The sequence below is a fragment of the Eumetopias jubatus genome, unplaced genomic scaffold (genome assembly GCF_037043125.1).
Source record: "Eumetopias jubatus isolate StellerSeaLion01/CBP00866 unplaced genomic scaffold, mEumJub1_p1.0 scaffold_8, whole genome shotgun sequence".
In the NCBI taxonomy this organism is placed as follows: Eukaryota; Metazoa; Chordata; class Mammalia; order Carnivora; family Otariidae; genus Eumetopias; species Eumetopias jubatus.
Window position 1 is genome coordinate 82,368,896 of NW_028274814.1, and position 20,531 is coordinate 82,389,426.

The 20,531-nt window shown below is 41.4% G+C and overlaps 1 long non-coding RNA gene across 1 annotated transcript in view; it reads left to right on the plus strand.

The window, feature by feature from the left end:
* LOC148163759 (uncharacterized) overlaps nucleotides 1–19,593 on the plus strand; it is a 106,617-nt gene extending 87,024 nt beyond the window's left edge. Inside the window, exon 4 of the long non-coding RNA XR_015768775.1 lies at nucleotides 17,708–19,593. This is a non-coding gene — a long non-coding RNA (uncharacterized LOC148163759). The remainder of the gene's footprint in view (nucleotides 1–17,707) is intronic.
* The last annotated feature ends 938 nt before the right edge of the window (nucleotides 19,594–20,531 follow it).

The window sequence follows — 20,531 nt, forward strand, 5'->3', positions numbered from 1 at the left end:
CAAGGATCTCACTGGCTTACTCCCCTCCACATCCCTCCCCCTTCCCCAGCACCACAGGCCTCTCTGCCCCTCCTCTGCTTGGGTGGAGAGGCATTTTCACTCAAGCATCCCCCCTTTCCTCACAAATGCGTGAATCCCAGGATCTGCACCAATCTTCTCTGTCATCTGCAGGCCCCCATCTTGGAAGGCACTTACCTGGAGAATCCTGTAAACAACCTCCTCTTCATACTTGGCAGTTTTTCCTCTTCTCTGCCATGCTCCCTCTCTCCTTCATTAAAATGATTTTATTTGCTTTGCTCCTATTCTTATCCATCTATAATTTTTATTTTATAGCCACTCCATAATGGTCTGGGGCCATCCCCACTGAATCACCAACTGGTCTTACTTTAGGATTTAATTTGGTTTTATTAAAATTACCAAAATTCTCCCTGGGCAGGTGTAGACCTGGCCAGGGCAAAGCTCTCTAGGCCTCTCTGAGGCCCCTCCCCACTGGTAGATTTCCAGGCTCTTCAGTTTTTCGTTCAGCCACAGCAGGTGAATGTTCCTGGTGCAAGCAGTGTGTGTATGTGCACTGTTCATGTGTCTTTGCCTTATAAAGTCTCAGAAAATGGGTTTCCCACTCCCACTCCCTTTACTTACCCACTTCTGTGCTTTTTTAGAGGAAGAAAATGCTCATCTACCTTCCTTTTGCCTAAGATCATAAAAGGATCCCAGGGTATCTGAAGTAAATGCAGCTGAGATCAGTGAATGCATCTCAGGTGTCAGGGATATAGGGAGGAAGCATGTGCATGCATGTGTGCGTGTGTGTGCATGCTGTGTGTGCATGCGTGCGCCTGTCTAAAGGTAGCTTGGAGTGTAGATGTTTCCATTTAGCTGTGAGAACGTAGATTTATACTGCCAAGGGAAAGAGCTATAATGTATTTTGAGTGGCTAAAAAGCTGCCTACAAGTAGCCGCCATGCCTGCACTTGGGGGTATAGACACATTCTGTCAGAATGTAATTTTTGGTGTGAAATCAGTGACAGTAATAGGTTTTAGCTGCTTTATAGGTTTACTTTTTCTTTTCAGGGAAATGGGCTAGAAAAAGCTTGGGAAAAATAGGATTTCCACTTAGATTTAGATTTCTTCATTAGATGCAGAAATTTTAGCGTTAGGTGTTGGACCCAGAAGCAGTAGAAGAGGAAATAGGATTCAAAGAAAATGAAAATAGCAAGAAGACACCTCCTCAATTAGAGCTGTCCCATTTACCCTGGTGGATGATCACTGACTGTCCTCCAAGGCCGCTAATGCACGTGGACCCCTTTGGGAGGTAGAACTCAGGATGAAATCCCTCCCATCCCAGTTCCATGGACAATTTTGTTTTGTTCCCTTGTCTGAAGGGAGACAGGTTCAGTTAAATCAGAGCATGTGCCTTCCTCTGCCTCCCCCTTCCCCGCCCCCTCCACAGTCCTAGGATCCACTCTGTCTGTATATCCGCATCCCAAATACCTCCTAAGGAGCCGGGGAAGACCTCTACAATGGGACACATGAACAGTGCACTTCTTTACTAGACAATCTCATAAAAGTAGGTCAGAGGGCTGTTGGGCTCGGAGCTCTGTTTTGGTGTCTCAACTTCTGCTCCCTCCCCACAGTTTTGCCTGGCTGGCATCAATCAACATTGAATCCGCCTGTTGCTTTTAAGGGAAGATGGCATAGAGCTGGAGTGAAGAAGAGTTAGCTTCGCACTGGGAATAATTCAGGGACTCCAGCTCTCCCTTAAGGATCTAATTTTGAATCTAGAGGGTTGAATTAGAAATAAGGCCATTTGAGGCAGCCTAACCCTAGGCATTTGAAAATTGACATTTTCTCACCATCCTTCTTTTCCTTTTAAAAAACAATGTAACTTGCAAGAATATGATTATCCTAAAACATTTTATTTTTTAATTAAAGAGGGTTCATTATGCTACCCGTCTCATCTCGTCCCAGAGGAGGGAAACCCTGTGTTCAGCAAGTTTGCTAAGAAATAATTATAGGTTCAGATCTTCCCCAGGCCCCGAAATTCAATTAAATTTTTTTTGTTTTAAGTTGCTTGCAGTCACATGGTAAGTATGTGTGCATGCGCATGTTTGTGTGTGCACGCCCGCCCTAGTTTTCCTTGTAACTGCTCTGGGAATGGGTTCTTGCACATGAGGCTCCTAAAGGCCAAGCATCCCGCCACTTCCAGCCCGTCTTCTTTAGCCGTATCTGTGTGAGCAGATGTTAACATGATGAAAAATCCTTCTGTGAAAGGAACCTTACTTTGTTTTTTGTTGGTTTGTCATAGGCTAGAATTGCCCTGATTGTCTACCAGTCCCCAATTCCTGGGATACTTCTCTGGCATATACTGAATTAGGTCAGTGTACGTAAGTGGCTTTAACCCTCATTGTGGATCAGAATCACCTGGGGGGGGGACTTTTGACAGTGGAAATGCCTACTTCAGGATGTGTAGATTCAGTTGGTGTGGAATGGGGCTTAGGCATCAGTGTTTTTTAAAAGCTTCTCAGGTGCGAATGTGCAGCCAGGGATAGGCACCCCCTGGAGAGGTGACAGCTGCGTCCAGGCGGCATCGATGGTGTGGGGATTTGGTCATTAGTAAAGAAGCCAAACAGGGTCATGACGCCCAAATTTGACTGCCTACACTTCTCGGCTCATTGTATGGTTATTTCAAATTGTGTAAGCGTAGGGGCAGAGTGCTTATCCGTCACTTCTCTCCAAACTCTGAGTTATAGTTAAACTTTAGTGGGAACAGGCATCCATGCTGCCCCCACTTCCCTCATCTCAAGAGAGGGGGCAGTTCTGTTGTAGGACTGTCCCTGTTTACATAATGAGAAAGATTATTTAGGGAGGATAGTGTAACGATGACAGACCCTGCATGAGCATTCCAGGAGGTGGGTCAGTATTTATGGGTATTTATGGGTTCATTTAGGCCATGAGTGACCTTTCCCCCAGTTTAAAGAAAGTAGCTAAAAACCCCAGGCTTCAGGGCACAAGCCCTCCTGGCAGCCAGGAATATGAGAAGAGGGAGGGCAGGACGAGGTGAGGCCAGATTCACACCAGATAATAAACCAAAATAGACACGTCTAATAGAAATCCAATAAATGAATTAATAAAATAAATAACATAAATGTACCTATGAATGCCCATATATCTCAGCATATAAACATATACAGGTTATATATATTAGCGGCTTACCTAATGTTTATGTGCATGTGTGTAGATTTAAATAGAGTGGTATATAAATATATTTATGTAACCACACTAGCTCTGTGGGGCATGGAGGTAATTATGCAGATTTTTCAGGCACAGTTTTTGGCAACTGTAGCTATTTTCATATTTTGACTGAAAATTTCCCTGATATCCTGATGCTTCCAAGTATTTAATGTATAAATTATGTCGATATTTTTTGTTTTGTATATAGATGTTTGTTGTCTATGTTTGTTTTTTTCAGAGGGAGAATACTGAGTCTGTGTAGATAGCCAGAGTGAGCAATTCAGACTCAAATAATCTGCTTTGGGGTTTAGCTAATCTGTGCTTACAAATTATGTGACTCCAGTTCTAAAATTTTTACTTATTTGGTGCTACATAGAGGTGGCCCTTAAAAATTTGAACCAGTTGAATGCACTTCATTTTGATTTTTTTTTTTTTAAAGAGAGAGAGTGAGAGAGCGGGAAGGGGTAGAGGGAGAGGGAGAGAGAGAATCTTAAGCAGGCTCCACTCCCAGCATGGAGCCCGACGCGGGGCTCGATCTCATGACCCTGAGATCATGACGTAGGCTGAAATCAAGAGTTGGGTGCTTAACTGAGCCACTCAGACACCCCCCTAAACCCTCACTCTTTATCCTCCTCTCTCACACATAAGCCCATGCACACACAGGTGCACACACACATGCATATATGTGTGCTCACTCTTTTGTCAAACTGACCCTAATTTCTTTCTAGCTAGATTGACAGTAGTCTGGTGGCCCCCAGAGGGGAGGAAGCAAACCTAAGCAGTCTCCAGAGACAAGAATATACTAGCACACATTATCCACATAGTAGATACATGCTAACATATGCAGAGATGTGCTTTTGTTCCAAAAGGGCTTGCTTAAGAAATTATTTATAAACAACTACAAAATCCTTATCTGATTTCTATGACATTTCTGCTTATCTCCCAATTTGATTCTGTCTCTGAAGCTGGGACAGATATTGGAACTCTGTCTCCCCAAACTGCCTCCAAGAGCTGGGGCTCAGAGTCACACAGTGGAGAGTGGGAGGGAAGCCATCCACTATCATCTTCCTGTCTCCTGTGGCTAGACTGGGCTGAGCCAACTACAGAGTCTCCCCAGACTCTGCTTTACAGGTCCATTTATGATGATTTTTTATGAAAAAGAATATAGATGAGTTTTAATAAGATTCCTCCCTCTTTCTGGGTTGGCTCAGCAACAACTTAACTTTAAATATGCATCTCATTTCCCTAACTGCTTCTTTTAACTTGTTGACAAAACCAAAATGTAGCATGTAAAGAGGCGAGAACAGCGTGGCCCTGAAAAAGGACAACCCTGTTTAAACTCAAGACTGGCTACTCACGGATAAAGAAACATAAAAAGAGAGTTTTCTGAATTGTTTAGCCTCAGTCATCCCACTTCATTAAATACATCCAACGTGAAATGAACTTTTGTTGTTTTATTTGAACTCAAATCTCCACTTTGGCCTGGGTACGTAGGAAGAGGGAGTAGGATTGCTCTGTTAGTTTCACGGATGCTATTCCATTTCTTTTATACTCCTGGTGTTGCCATGCATCTTGGGTGGATATATCAGCTTCCCAGTTTTCACCTGGGATATATGTGGTCATGTACCACATCGGGTTGTGTCAGCAGAATGAAGTGAAGCAAGGAGTCCTGGACCAGCTACTTGTTCACTCATTCAGCGAAGATTTATTGAACTCCTGTTATGTGCCGGGCGCTGTGCACAGTTGGGTAACAGAGAACAAGATCCTGTCTACAAGGTGGAAGAAGTGGATACGTTGACAAATAGGTATAATACAATGTGTAAGGCATAGTGCAAGAAACTATGCATGAGATATTATGAAAGCACAAACCTACTCTTTGGGGTGGGGTGGGTGAGGGTGGACTCTCAGGGGGAGCAGATGATGACAGCCGGGACTATTTTACTCATCTCTGAATCTCCTAGTCCTTACTCTGATGCCATGCTTGTTGAATGGATTGATCAAGAATTGGATTAAGTCTCTTTCTGCAGTGGCTAAAGCACTATAACAGGAGTCAGTAGGTCTGGGTTCTGGTCCAGATTCTGCAATTGCAGTCTGTGACTTGGTCCTGTCACTATTTGTCAAGAGGAGATTAGGGGAAGATCCTGGATGAATTTCAGACCTCCACTTCCCTGGTTAAATAAAATATACTGTCCCTCTTTCCAGTGTATGTATAATACATAAGAAATAAAACCAAGATTTTCATTCTATGATCCATTCATGAAATAGTTGTTAGCTCCCTATAACCTTGATCCTTTCCCAATTTTCTGTGACTCTTTTTAAAGATATTTTTAAATCGTTTGGAAGAGCATTTATAACTAACTCTAGACTGTTTTTTGCAAAAGTTAGGGAAGGTTGACTAGTACTGAGGAGGCTGGAACCTGGAACAAGTGAAATATTATAGAACCCGTTTGACTTCATTTGGCCAGTGCTGGAAAACAGCTTAAAACCACCCTGTGCTTAGAGCAGAGTAGCAGCAAGCAGGGGTCCAGGGGCTGCATCGTGTCCTTCTTCATAGAACACTGCTTCTTTGCTTGAGTCCAGCACAGGAGAGCGGTGGCTAAAGTGTCCTGACCTGGTTGCAACAGGAAGACTCACATCCCTGCTCTTCATGTTGCCTCTTCCTTTCCCTTACTCTAGGCCAAAGGAAGGAGATAGAAACTAAATGTTCTAGCTCTAATCAAATAACTGAGTGTAAAGCTGAAGGGCCTAATCCTTCTCATAGAATCCTTACTCTTTTCCCCTAGAATACTTAGACTCTCATTTACCTCAGCTTTCTCTTCCGCAAAATAGGCTTAGTAATTCCTGCCCTACTTACTGTTCAGTGTGCCTTTTCTTTTATGGTACTTATCACAATTTGTAATTTATATTTGATTAATATCTGCCTTTCTAATTTGACAGCAATATTCATGAAGACAGGGACTGTGTGTGTTTTCTCCTTTCATTTAATTCCCAACATCTAGCACAGTGCTTCCACATATTAGGCATTCAGTAAATACCTTTGAAAATGTGAATGAATGGTATTTTGGGGACCAAGTAAGATGAATTTGAAATGCTTTCAAAAAACTGTACAGGTGAAACCTGCAGAAAGTATTGTTTCTAGTTAACTAGGTTGTATGTTCCTTGAGTTTAGGAACTAAGTCTTACACTTTTTATTTCCCACTCAGCCTAGCAGAGCACTTTTCATACAGTAGGTACTCTGTAAGTAATTATGCTTAGCACTATATTATTTAAAAAAACATTATAATACTTACAATAAACTATCTGAAAGTGAGTTTAAGACAAACAGTTCCATTTACAATAGTATCAGATATAATAAGATACTTAGGAATAAATTTAACAAAATAAGTACAAAAATTATACTCTTAAAACTATAAAACACTGTTGGAACTAACTAAAGACCCAAATGAATGTAAAAACATCCCATGTTCTTGGAAGTACTTCCCAGATAAATCTACAGATTCAACACAATAATTATCAGAATCCCATCTGGCTTCTTTGCATAAATTTACAAACATTCCAGAATTCATATAGAAATTCAAGGGATCAAAAGAGCCAAAACAATCTTGAAAAAGAACAAGTTTGGAGGACTCACATTTCCTGCTTTTAAAACTTACTACAAAGCTACAGTAATCAAGAGAAAATGGTACTTACATAAAGTTAGACCTATAGACCAATGAACTAGAATGAGAGCTCAAGAATAAACCCTTACATTTATAGCCAATTGATTTTTTAAAAAAAGATTTTATTTATTTATTTGACAGAGAGAGACAGAGCGAGAGAGGGAACACAAACAGGGGGAGTGGGAGAGGGAGAAGCAGGCTTCCCACTGAGCAGGGAGCCCGATGTGGGGCTCCATCCCAGGACCCTGGGATCATGACCTGAGCCAAAGGCAGATGCTTAACGACTGAGCCACCCAGGTGCCCCTACAGCCAATTGATTTTTTTTTAAGATTTTATTTATTTATTTGACAGAGAGAGACAGAGAGATCACAAGTAGGCAGGCAGGCAGAGGGAGAGGGAGAAGCAGGCTTCCTGCTGAGCAGGGAGCCTGATGCAGGGCTCCATCTTAGGACCCTGGGATCATGACCTGAGCCAAAGGCAGATGCTTAACCAACTGAGCTACCCAGGTGCCCCCAGCCAATTGATTTTTGACATGAGTGCCAAGACAACTCAATGGAAGAAGAATAACTTTGTAAGTGGTGCTGTGATAACTGGAGAGCCACATGCAAAAAAAAAAAAAAAAAAAGAATTTGGACACCTACCTCACACTATATACAAAAATTAACTCAAAATGGATCAAGGGCCTAAATATAAGAGCTAACACTATGAAACTTTTAGAAGAAGAAAACATAAATGTAAGTCCTCATGACCTTGGGCTGGGTAATGGTTTCTTAGATAAAGACACAATAAGAAAAGAAAAATAGGTGGTAGATTGGACTTCATCAAAATTTAAAACTGTTTTCTTCAAATGACACTATCAAGGGGCTTCTGGGTGGCTAAGTCAGTTGAGGGTCTGCCTTCGGCTCAGGTCATGATCTCAGGGTCCTGGGATCGAGCCGCACATCGGGGTCCTTGCTCTGCAGGGAGTTTGTTCTCCTTCTCCCACTCCCCCTGCTTGTGTTCTCTCTCTCTCTTTCTCTGTCAAATAAATAAATAAATAAATAAATAAATAAATAAATAAATAAATAAAATCTTTAAAAAAAAGGACACTATCAAATGAAAAGAAAACCCACAGAGTGGGAGAAAATATCTGCAAGTCATATATCTGATAAGAGACTTGTATGTAGAATATATCAAGAATTCTTATAAATCAATAATAAAAAGACAAATGGCCCAATTATAAATGAGCAAAGCATATGAATAGGCATTTCTCCAAATGCCAATAAGCACATAAAAATATGCTCAACATCATTAGCTCTCGAGGAAAGGTAAATCAAAACCACTAGGATAGCTATAATAATAATAAAAACAAGATAATAATAACTGTTGGTGAGGATTGGACAAATTGTAACCCTCATACATTGCTGGTGGGATTATAAAATGATACATCTGTTTTGAAAAACAGTCTGACAGTTTCTCAAGCGGTGAAACCTGCAGTTACTATAAGATCTCAGCAGTTCCACTCCTAAGTATACATCCAAGAGAAATGGAAACATACATTCATATAAAAACTTGTATATGAATGTTCATAGTAGTGTTATTCATAAAAGCTAAAAAGTGGAAACAACCCAAAAGTCCATCAACTGGAGAAATAAAAAGTAGAATATTCATATAATGGAATATTATTTGGCAATAAAAAATGAATGAAGTCTTGACACATGCTACAACATAGATGAACCTCAAAAATATTATGCTAACAGAAAGAAGACAGTCACAAAAGACCACATATCACATGGTTCCATTTATATGAAGTATTCAAAGTAGGTAAATCTACAAAGTGAAACAGTAGACTAGTGGTTGCAAAGAGCTAGGAGTCTTGGGAGTAGTGAGGGGAAAGGGGAATATAGGCTCCCTCTTTGGGGTGATGAAAATATTCTAGAATTGATTTGTGATGTGGTTGTACAACACTGTGACTATGTCACAAATCATTGAATTGTACACTTTAAATCGGTGAATCATATAGTGTGTGGGTTATATCTCAATAAAGCTTTTATTAAAAAAATAAAATTATAATATAGTGCCTACCCTTAGGGAAACTACAAGTTATTGAAAAAAATTTTTTTGATTCTCCGTCTTAAAGGTTTATGTATTTTCTATGTGTGACTGTAACTTAGTACTTTGGAGTTTAGGGTGAAGTTGCAGGAAGATGTTAGAGGAGAAAAAAGGTCAGAGAACAAGGGCAAAAAGAAACTCAAGGAGCTAAGTCTTTTGGGAAAAGGCCTAGGGAGCCTGTTTACTTTCCTACCCAATCTATTTAGATAAGAACAGCATCTTCAAGACTCCAAACATGAATATTTTTTATTGAGATTTCTGGTTTTGGTTGTGGTGTTTGGTCCAGCCACCTTCTTTGGGACAAAAGCCACTAAAAAATATGAAATATTGACCTCCTGCCTTTCTCTAGTCTCCCACATCTGTCTGAAGATCTGGATAATTGGAGGGTGTGGAAAGAGAGCCATGGAGGACTCTGGAGAGTGGAAAGGTGAGGAGCTGGTGAATGACTCAAGAAGATTGGAGTCTAGAATAAAACACTCCAAAAACCTCCCTAAGTATATAATGGGAAGGAACTTGGGGAAGTCTTGATGACCAAATTGACTCCTAGTACACTGTAGTTTTGATTCTAGTCTTTGTTTCCTTCCCTTTATTTTTTATAGATTTTATTTCTTTATTTGACAGAGAGAGACACAGTGAGAGAGGGAACACAAGCAGAGGGAGTGGGAGAGGGAGAAGCAGGCTTCCTGCTGAGCAGGAAGCCCGATGAGGGGCTCCATCCCAGGACCCTGGGATCATGACCTGAGCTGAAGGCAGATGCTTATGACTGAGCCACCCAGGCGCCCCTGTTTCCTTCCTTTCTCCAGAATCCAAATTTCAGTGACCAGAGTAGCTGTCATACCCATTTGTTTCAAACAACCCCTTTGAACAGAGCCTGTCCTGACAGAGAGGGGTATGGGTAGGTGTTGGAGGCGGAGAGATCTAGCAGAAAAAAAAAAAAAAAAAGCTCTGGTCTTCAGGAAACTCTCAGTCTAATGGGGAAAATAATACCAGCTCTTGGATTTAAGAAATAAAGAATCAACAAATAGGAAGACTTTCCTTATTTGAAAAAAAAAAAATCTTCCTAGATGAGAAAATGTTGAGATAGATTTTAAAGGAAGTTCAGAATGTGGATTAGAGAAGCATTCCCTCTCTTGATGTTAGGCCCCAACCACAGGAATAGCTCTGCCCAGAGCTGGTTAACCAAGGCCCTTTGCCTGCATATCCTGAGTGATTTGACGTGAGTGGCTGAAGTCCAGTTAAGGGGTGACTGAGCGGGCAAGGTAGGGGATACTTATGAAGTAGAGTTTTGGTTTAGGGCTTGACTAGAGAATTCAGTGCATTTGCAATTGCCTTTAAGGGGAGTAAAGAGCAAGGAGCCCTTGTGGACATGTAGGTTACCTACACCAAAACAGACTTGTGTTCTGCTCTCTGGCCAGCCCTATTCTCTGCTCTTCTTATCCCAACTTGCCTAATTGATACCTTGGCCGATGGTGTCATTAACAATGCTTGAATAATAGCCTGACCGGCTGATTTCAAAATGGGAGAGGTGATTAATATGTTGGAAATCCAGCTGGCGGGGGGTACAAGGAAGGGGATGTCCCCAGAAATAAAAAAATGGAGGAGGGGTCTGTTTGTGTCCCCATGGCCCATCTGCTGACTTCAACCAAAGGGAAGAACTTGGGAATAGGTGTCTGATTTCCGGCTCCTTTTTGGTTTGCTGATCCCTCTCTATTTCTCCTCCCATACCTCCCCCAACAGCACACGTTCTGACACCTACAAGCTCGTTACATGATGATGACCTATATTTTTATCTTTTTTATGAGCATCAAACACACATCGTCTTGCAAGCACATGTGTTTTTTTTCCCCCTATTGACGTGTGAGTGCCTTTGATGGTAATTTATTGTAGGGTTGAGCAGCCAGGTCTTAATTGTACCCTAAAATTGCTTACCATTTTGATGCCTCCAAACCATCCCAAAATGTACCTTTTTTTCTACAGAAGGGTGTGGGGCAACCTCCTTTTTACTGTCTTCTGTGGTAGAACGTGGAACTCAGAGAGAACATGAGGGAGAGATTCCCCAGCTGGGTTTCAGGGACGCCTTAGTCCCTAGCTTCTAATTGCAGTGGGGCTGTACGAAAGTTTTGCTCTACTCAGCAAAACTGAACTCAGTTTTTCCTTCATGGTTTAGGGTCAGCATGGCTTCACTGATTGTTCAGAATGGCCAATGAGCTGTTTCTACTCCAGCATTCAGACTTTTCAGGAAATTTCCATTGTGGCCACTTGCATCTGTGAATCCAGATGGGATTAGAAATGAGAAAATCGTGCCTTAATCTAGAGACTCTGGGCTATGGCAGGCAGCTAACCCAAAGCATAGCAGTCCTTCTGAAGTCATTTTATAATAACCTCTACTTCCACGTCTAACCAGTCCCCCTCCTGGCTTAGGTAGAATTCAGCATCCCCGTAAGGGATGTTCAGGGAGAACAGAGGAAAGGGAGGATGAGGAGTGAAGTCCTAAGAATATAAGTTTAGCCCAAGCAGAACTTAGTTCTTAAGTATAACTTGAATTTGGGTCCAAAAGTCTTCTTTTCCCTGGCCTCACTTTGTCCCTCAGTACAATAGAGAGCATCATACCCTAGGACACTCAGATTCATTACAAGAGGACGAGTCAGTGTCCAGAACAACCAGGAATGTAACCTACATCTCATGAAAGTGTAAGAGGAAAATGGAGACTAAAATTCCTACCTCTCTTTCTGGAGAGGCCAGGAGTAGCACTCAGTGTTGACCCGGGCTGTTGTGCTGGAAACTGGTCTACCTATAGACTGAGTCCTTGTTAGCTCTTGTTACAGACTGTCCATTCCAGCTGAGTTCATTTGTTCTATGTCTCCCACACATGACACTCACCACATGTGCTTGCTGGGACTTGCCTCCAAACATTTATACAGACCAGTTCCTTCCTCCCCCAACCTTAGGTACTGTTTCTCTGTCCTCTCTGTTCAGCCCTGTCCTTTTCCTCTTTGTATAACTGGTCCTAAAGTCTCTTCCACCAGAGAAGTGCCTTATTCACCTTAGCTGGCTCCTAGGACTCCACTATTCTATAGTTCCTCAACATTGTATTATTTGCAGTTAGTATCTGTCTTAATGTCTGTCTATCTCCATGAAAGGACTTTTTTGGCCGTCTGAATAAGTCTCCTGACCAAAACCAAAACTGTTACCATCACCTTCTTAGGTGGATAAAAGTCTCTCTTCTATTAAAGGCCTTTCCAATTTGACAGTCTTCCTTGAGCTCCCATTTTTATGTCTGGTGGAAGTGTATAGATGCAGATGAATTTAGTAAAGACAGTAGCTTCCCTGGTGGAGTCCATGTGAGATGTCATTTTCTGTATGATAATTCAAAGAATGTTTGTTCTCAGACTTCGGAAATCGAGTCAGTTATCTGGAAATCTCAAAGAAATATGGGCCATCATAATTCCCTGATTCTCTATTATACACTGAATAAATTCCAAACTCTGTTGTTTGGTCTTCAGAGCCCTCTGTAGTGACACTACTTACATTTACATCTACACCCCTTCATATAACCTCGACTACGCCTCATGGGTCCATTTGAGGTTTTTGAACTTGTGCTATGTTCTTCTGCCCTCCAACCTCTGCACTTACTGTTCTTTCTATCTAGAATGCTGTTCCTTTCCTTATCAACCTATCAAGGTTTTATCCTTCATTTAAAGCCCAGCTTAAAATCTTATTTTCCAAGAATATTTCCTAGGTCTCTCTAGTGACAATTAGTTCAGTCTTTCCCCCAACTATGGTGTCACATTATTTGAATCTCTATGGTATCACTGTTTTGTGCTGGAGTAATTTATATATGTATTTGTCTCTTTTACTAGATTATAAGCTTTTAGAAGGTGGAGATTACATATATTTTAACTTTATATCCCTTTCTGGACTTAGCATAATGCTTTGGCACACTAGGTGCTCAAGAAATATGAATTCATTGAATGAAAGGGCTGTGTTGTTACGTTTATTTTGCTCTTATAGTTTTTCCCTAACCACGTCACAATTTTGCACTGTCCAAATTAGTCTTTGGGTGTTCTCAACCTTTGTCTATGGTAAGAGCAGAGCATCTAAAATAATGTTAGACTGCAGGTAGAACTGACAGGTTTAAGAAAGTCCTGAAAACAGATTCATCCTTGGAAGGTTTCTGGGCTGTTTGGAGATCAGCTTTCCTGCCTGGCAAAGGCCTTTTGAAGGGATGCCTGTGCAGAGCCACTAGGGGAGAAATCAGGATCAAGGGAGAGGGAGCTGAATATTGGAAAAAATTGATTTCTTGGAACCGGATCAGTTTCAGGATTTTGTATGTCGACAAAAAGGGCTGTGTCTTTGCTTAGAGGTATTCATTTCACTCTTGACACCAAACTTGTTTCTTTATGCTACGATAATGTTGCTGACAGCCCTTTTCCTGTCAGGTGCCTGAGGAAGGGCTGACAGCTCTGTTCCCATTCGCTTGTTGGTAGGAGGTGAAGAATGAGCTACTTTTTGACTGCTTATGTTCCATATACTTAAGAGAAGACAAAACTAAAACCTCCCCTTACCAGGTCCTCCCATCAACCCCCACCCCATCAGTTCTCCTGACTTCCAACAAGGCCTTTCTGTTCTAAGATGAGCTGTTACCCTCACCACTGATGGCCCATGTGGGTCACTTCTTCAAGCCCACTCCTCTGTGCTCAGTTCTGTAGATTCCCTCTTGCCAAATTCTGGCTTATTGTCTGCTCTTCCTCCTCCAGAAAGTATTCTGATTACCTTCCAGAAATGCACTTAACCTTTCCTCATCCTCTGCAGCATAGATGACTAGACACCAGCCCGGATCTTTTAGTGCTGTTTCTATTTATTCTCTGTGTTTCTTCTGTATCTTGTTCCTGTCATACAGGGAACCTCCTCACACTAATAATACTTTTCTTTTAGACTCTGTACCGACCCCATGGCCTCCAGTTTCTACAGTTAGAGAAGTCATTGACTGGCTTTCTCTGCCTTGGAAAGTTAACCAACATTAACAGGTGACAATAAAGAGAGATTTAGAACCTGCTGACTTTCGTGACACCTTCCTTTCACAAATACTGGCTGAGCATGTACTAGACACTGCTCACATTACCATGCTTCTCTCCTGTATATAGCTTATACTCCATGCTTTTTCTGAACGGGAGTTTGGGAAATTTATGTAATCAAATGTTCCCAAACAATACTGAAAATTTGGAAGTCTCTGATGGAGTACAGAATTAGGATTTCTCTTCTTTGTTAGCCATTCTCTCCATTCTTGATATTGCTTTCATTATCGGTCCATCTCTCAGAACTTGATATAGAAAAGTTGTTTTGTGTCTCATTCTGTGATGTGTAGTTAGTCCATCTCAACCATGATTTTAGCATTTATTGAAGAACTCCAAGGGTTGGAGTGGGGAGACTAGATATTCAAAAGAAGGAGAAGAAGAAGAGGAAGAAAAAGAAGAAGGAGGAGGAGGAGGAGGAGGAGGAGAAGGAGAAGAAGAAGAAGAAGAAGAAGAAGAAGAAGAAGAAGAAGAAGAAGAAGAAGAAGAAAAGAAAAAAAGAAAAAAGAAAGAAAATTGAACCATGATCTTCACCCTTAAGGAACTTATAGTAGAACAAATGGGACAGAAAACATCATTTCTCCTTCTGTCATATAAAAATGCACACACATGCTGGTTTATGCAATTAAATATTGTTGAAACTAAATAGTGAGGTGAAACTGGGGCAAAAAAGTCATTTCAATTAATTGGAATTAATAAAGAAGACTCTTTGGAAGAAAGAGTTTTGAGCTGGGTTTTGATGGGAGACTGAGAAGTAGAGGCCATGAAGACTACATTCTTGGGGTTCAGAGACAATGTTCAGTCACAGGCTTGGATGTGGGAATGAGTCGGGGTGTGGAGCTTGGTGAATGAGTTATCTTGGTTGAAGGACAGGTCTAAGTAGAAAAAGTCAGAAGACATGGGTCTGGTGAGAGATTAGGGTAGAATTGGTGGAGGACCTAGATAACCAATACAGCTGGAAGTAGAGGAATAAATAAAATAACTTTAGGAACGCTAAAATTTTTATTCTTCCCCTAACTTTTGAGAAAAAGTGATTGAGGTTTTGGGGACTCTGATTACTATCTGACTAGGTGTTCTGCTAACATGTGGTAAAGAATAAAGACCAGTTATAATAATATCCCTAAGGTCTAGGTTTTTTTGTTTGTTTTTTTAAAATATTGCTTAAATATCAGCTGTAATTATTTACCCAAATGGACTCTGCACTTCATTTTGCTTGGTTCTCTTCTGGAATCCTAGAATGACCCTGCAGAAGTTACCCAGAAGTTACTTACCCAGTCACATTGCTTCTTGCATCCTTCAGTCTACCCATTTTTCCTGTAAAACAAGATTTAGTGGTAAAGCAAAGAAACCTTCACACCTGGTATCTGCCCATTGACCTTTTTACCTTTCTGGACTGATCATGCTGGAAGGGAGGAAATACATACTGAGAAACTGCCTCTGGATCTTCCCAGCCTGTTAGAGGGAAGTCTTCCTAATCTGGGTTATGCTAACTAACTACATGGAAGGAGAGTCCTGGCTCTAACTTCCCAGACTTAAAATATTTCTACCTTGGACTTCTGCTGGGATCTCCTCTGAAGAAGAAGGAAAGGGTGACCACTTTTCATATAATGCTTAAATATGAACGAGGGTGGAAAGATAATAAATAAATTTAGGTTTAAAATTTTGGTTTAGGGGCACCTGGGTGGCACAGTCAGTTAAGTGCCCAACTCTTGGTTTTGGCTTGGGTTGTGAGATTAAGCCCTCTGTTGGGCTCGATGCTCAGCCTGGTATCTGCTTGGGATTTTCTTTCCCTGTCCCTCTGCCCTTTCTGCTCATACACACACACACACACACACACACACACACACACACACACACACACACTATCTCTCTCTCTCTCTCAAAATAAATAAATAAATCTTAAAAAAAATAAAACTTTGGGGCGCCTGGGTGGCTCAGTCGTTAAGCGTCTGCCTTCAGCTCAGGTCATGATCCCAGGGTCCAGGGATCAAGTTCCACATCGGGCTCCCTGCTCTGCGGGAAGCCTGCTTCTCCCTCTCCCACTCCCCCTGCTTGTGTTCCTGCTCTCGCTCGCTCTCTCTCTGTCAAATAAATAAATAAAATCTTAAAAAAAAAATAAAACTTTGGTTTAAAAGACAAAAATGTCAAGAGAGGAATTAAATTTCATAGAGAAAGAAAGAATAGAATTACCAAAGAAAGAACTTCTCAACGGAGTGGGTTATTGATATGCCTGAAGGAAATTGAATAGTTTCTTTATATGAGAAGCTAGAAGAATTGGGTCAAACATCAACCGTCTGCATGATTTTGGAGCCAATGGAATGGATGAAAATATCTCCAATGTTCTGTCTTCAGGTCTAAGCCTCAGTGATTTCTGAAAAGGATATGGGGAGAGGAAGCTAGAGTGATTTGCATCCATCTTTTCAGGTCTCTCTTCCCTATAACTGCATGTCCCTCTGGTTCCTCAAAATTTTTTTTGCCCTTCTGCTTCAGAGATGGAAGACTTTGAGGAACTGAGGATGAAATTTATTCAACCTAGATGTGCAAATGGAATTTTGTGACCACTTTTGATATGATTTTCATATCTAGATGAATAGCCAAGGTGAATTTTCATACTAACATTGGATCAACTCTTCATTCCTGATTTGCCGACTCCATACTTCCACTCCCTTGGATTTGGCAGAGACATTGTGTGAGAAAGAATCAGGGATAGACACACATGGCAGGTTTGCGTGTGTGTGTGTGTGTGTGTGTGTGTGTGTGTGTGTGTATGAGTGACATACACAGGTAGGTAACATAATGTGAATTTATTTCACTTTTTTTAACACTAATTACGTTTTGAACTTATATATTTCTTTATGAATCTGTTTAATTGTGGCCTCTACCACTAGACAGTAAGCTACACACAAGGCTTACATCTATTTTGTGCATCACTGTATACTCCCCACTTAGCTAGCATAGGACTTGGCACATGTAGGAAATCAACAAGTGAATAAATTATGTGTGCTTCTGCTCTCATCCACTGACTTGGATAATGAGAAGTGCCTACTTCTCAGGGGCTAGGAGGATTCCACACTATGACAAGTGGAAGAATCAGAGGTGAACCACAGAGACTGATCAGATCTCTGCAGATGAAGCAGGCAGCCCTAGGGTAGGTCTCTTGTTGACTTCCTCTGCCCATCTCTGGCTGCATCTTATCATAATACCTGGGGCACAGGCCACAGAGTGATCCAGGCTGGGGATGGGAGGAGGTATGTCCTGGCTATCAGAATAGACATCTTATCCCAGCTGCAGTTGTTCCAGATGTGTCAGGGTTCCCAGCCCACTGACCTGCAGGGCACAGTGGGGGGTTGGTGGCATGAGTCAGAGAGGAATGTGGGGCTGGTTGTTTGGGAGTTTCACTTTGTAAGGAGAAGCCGGTTCTCCATGCCTGCCAGTTCTCTAATGGTTTCTCCAGGAACACAGCCTAGAAACAATTAGTTGAAGAAGACAGACTGAGCACCCACACTCTTTTGAATCCCCCAGGATGTTGGCAGCAGAAGAATTTAAATGGATTTTAATGGGCAAAGGACAACTCATAGACCAGCAGAGTATCATAGAGTGTTTCACTTGAAATGAAATTTGAGAGAGAATCTTATTCATGCTTCTGCCTTCATTCCAGATAAAAGTCTCTCCCCTTGAAGATTTTCTGGCCTATAACATGGAGGCGACACCAGGGCAGTGGAAGCTCAGCATAAATTCTCCAAGATTCCATTTCCTCATTCCCCTGGAAGGAATGAGTGGACACACCAGAGAGACCCTCACCTCTACCTCCTTCAATTCTCTGCTTCTTCATACAGCACACAGTGGTGGAACATGTCAGCTGGTGCAAAGAGGCCCTCATTCTTGGGTCTTACTGGAAAGGGGACCTATGAATCTTGTAAATGTGATGACATCGGCAATGACAGACTCTTCAGCCGCCTAGTAGTCTGTAATTGAAGCCAGGAATTCAGCACACGCTCTGACACACCCAGCCTTCACTGTGGGTTCCCAGAAGAGGGTTCTTGCATAGCCACTAGGCTGGGAGGACCCTCACTTAACCAACCCTCTCTGACAAGCACCAAGGTCTCAGAGCCGAATCCTAAATTACCAAACCAAGGGATAATTTTATCCCTCTTTCTGCTTCCATTACCACTTGTGCCTAAAATATTCTTGCAAGTTATTCCCAATTGCTAAACTCCCTAATAAGCAAAATCCAAGTCCCATGGCAGTACCATAGGAGTTCTTTCATTTTGGCTTAACTGAAATCTTTTTTGTGAGAATCAGAGCCTAAATTGATCAAGCCAGAGAGCTTCTACACCTCTTTGAAGCCCCAGGCAAATAGGTTGGGGATTTTTTCTGCTGTTCTCCACCTCTCTCCATAATGAGATGCTTTGTTTCCATGAATCGGCCCTGATCCAGACTTCTAGACTCTGTGACAGGACATTTCATCCCTCCCTCTGCCTCCAGGCAGGACTGAACTTAACCCATCCTACACTGAAGGGTGTCTCCTCTAGACCTTGTTTCAAGATTTTCTGAATCTTTAGCATCTTTTGGTTAAATGTGCACAACTGTTTGCCCCATTGTCCTGTTAATTTCCAATGGCAATTCTAGCCCATTACTTCCCTTTGTGGAAAGGAAGATTCATGTCTCTCCTATCTTTCCAGCTAACAGTGTCTTAGTGCTTTTATAATGTCTCTTGAAAGAATTGGTCTCATATTTTTCTTATGCCAGAAAAGGAAAGTATTACTTGAAATTTGCCCAATTATCTGAGCATTGTTGACCTTCCATTTTTTTGTCATTATTGTTATTATACCCCACCCCCAACATATCTCAACATTGCTTTGGACTGAGACTTCGAATCAGTTTTCTCCACCTGGGATGCTTTCCCTCTCTCATCAGTCCTGACCTTCCATTACTTCCTAACCCTGCCCCATTCTATCTCTCTAGACTACACTTTCTAACTGTGCATTCCCTCTATATTCCGAATGCTTCTGATTCCCCCAGCAGCAATACAAAGAACATCAATCAACTGACCTCAAGATCTGCCCTCACCTCCTTGAGGTGCATACAAGAAACTGGCAGCATAGTGTAGAAGGATGTGTTAATAAATAGCATGGAAGTCAAGAACCCCAGGAGGCTAGTGTGGATCTGTAACCTTGGAAAATTCATAACCTCTCTGGCCTTTCAGTTTAATTATTTGGACAAAGAATTATTTAATTAAGCCATCTCTAAGAATTCTTTAAACTTGAAATATGTTATGAATTTGTGTTTTCTTCTCTTTCTTGGTCTCCTCCAATATCATGGACAGAACTCTTCAAGCAGGGAAATCACAGAATAAGAGAAGAAGAATGAATTAAAAGACATCATTGGAACTTACAGAAGAAGGGCCATTTGAAGACACAGGGAGAAGAGAGCCATCTACAAGCTAAGGAGGGAGGCCTCTGAAGAAACCAAACTTGCTAATGCCTTGATCTTGGACTTCTAGCCTCCAGAACTGTGATAAATATACTCTTGCTTAAGCCAAAAATAAAAAATAAAAGACATAATTGATAAAAAATTTTTTATTATTAAAGATTTTATTTATTCCAGAGAGAGAGAGAGAGTGAGCAAGCAAGCAAACAGGGGGAGGAGCAGATGGAGAGGGACAAGTAGACTCCAGTCCTGAGTGCAGAGCCTGACTCGGGGCTCAATCCCAGGACCCTGGGAACATGACCTGAGCTGAAACTGAGTTGAATGGTCAACAGACTGAGCCATTTTAATGTGTAGGTTGTGCTGGTGGTAACAATTATGAATTTTTAGTGAGGATAGGGGAGGGCTCCCATGCCTCCTTATCCCTTATCTTTTGCGATCTTACAAAAATTGCTGTGATGTCTTTCAGATGATAGTGAAGTGGCTATGGCCTAAACCTTACATCCTCTGCACAGTGGCCTGGTATCCTAGACATATGCTCGTTCTACTGTGGGAAGTCTGGCCTGCCCTCACGAGAATCACTGAAGAAAGACACTACATTAAGTTCTTATTCATTTCTTTCTTAAAAATTCCCAAGTCCTTTGTGAGTAAAAAAAGAAGACTATTTCTATTTGGAACTAAAAATTTCATTTTCTAAATGGAACTCCAGTTTCTTCTATGCTGTATTGGTTGTTATGCTTCCTAACAATCCCTGTAAAATAAAAGGCCATAAAACTCAGTAATTTATAAGGTTATTTGGCCGTGTGTGTGTGTGTGTGTGTGTGTGTGTGTGTGTGTGTATGAACAATTCATGTGATTACCACTTTGGACTGAAAAAGACTTAGAGAAATGTCATACTGACACTTTGGCCACTTACCCAAAGCAGGGACAGTGTCACATTATTTTAAACAACTGGACCACTTAGATTTTTAATAAAGGGGAGTTCCTGAAGAGCTGGAGAAGAGAAAGATGGGAAAGACTAATATTTATTGAATACCTGCTCCATGCTAGGTACT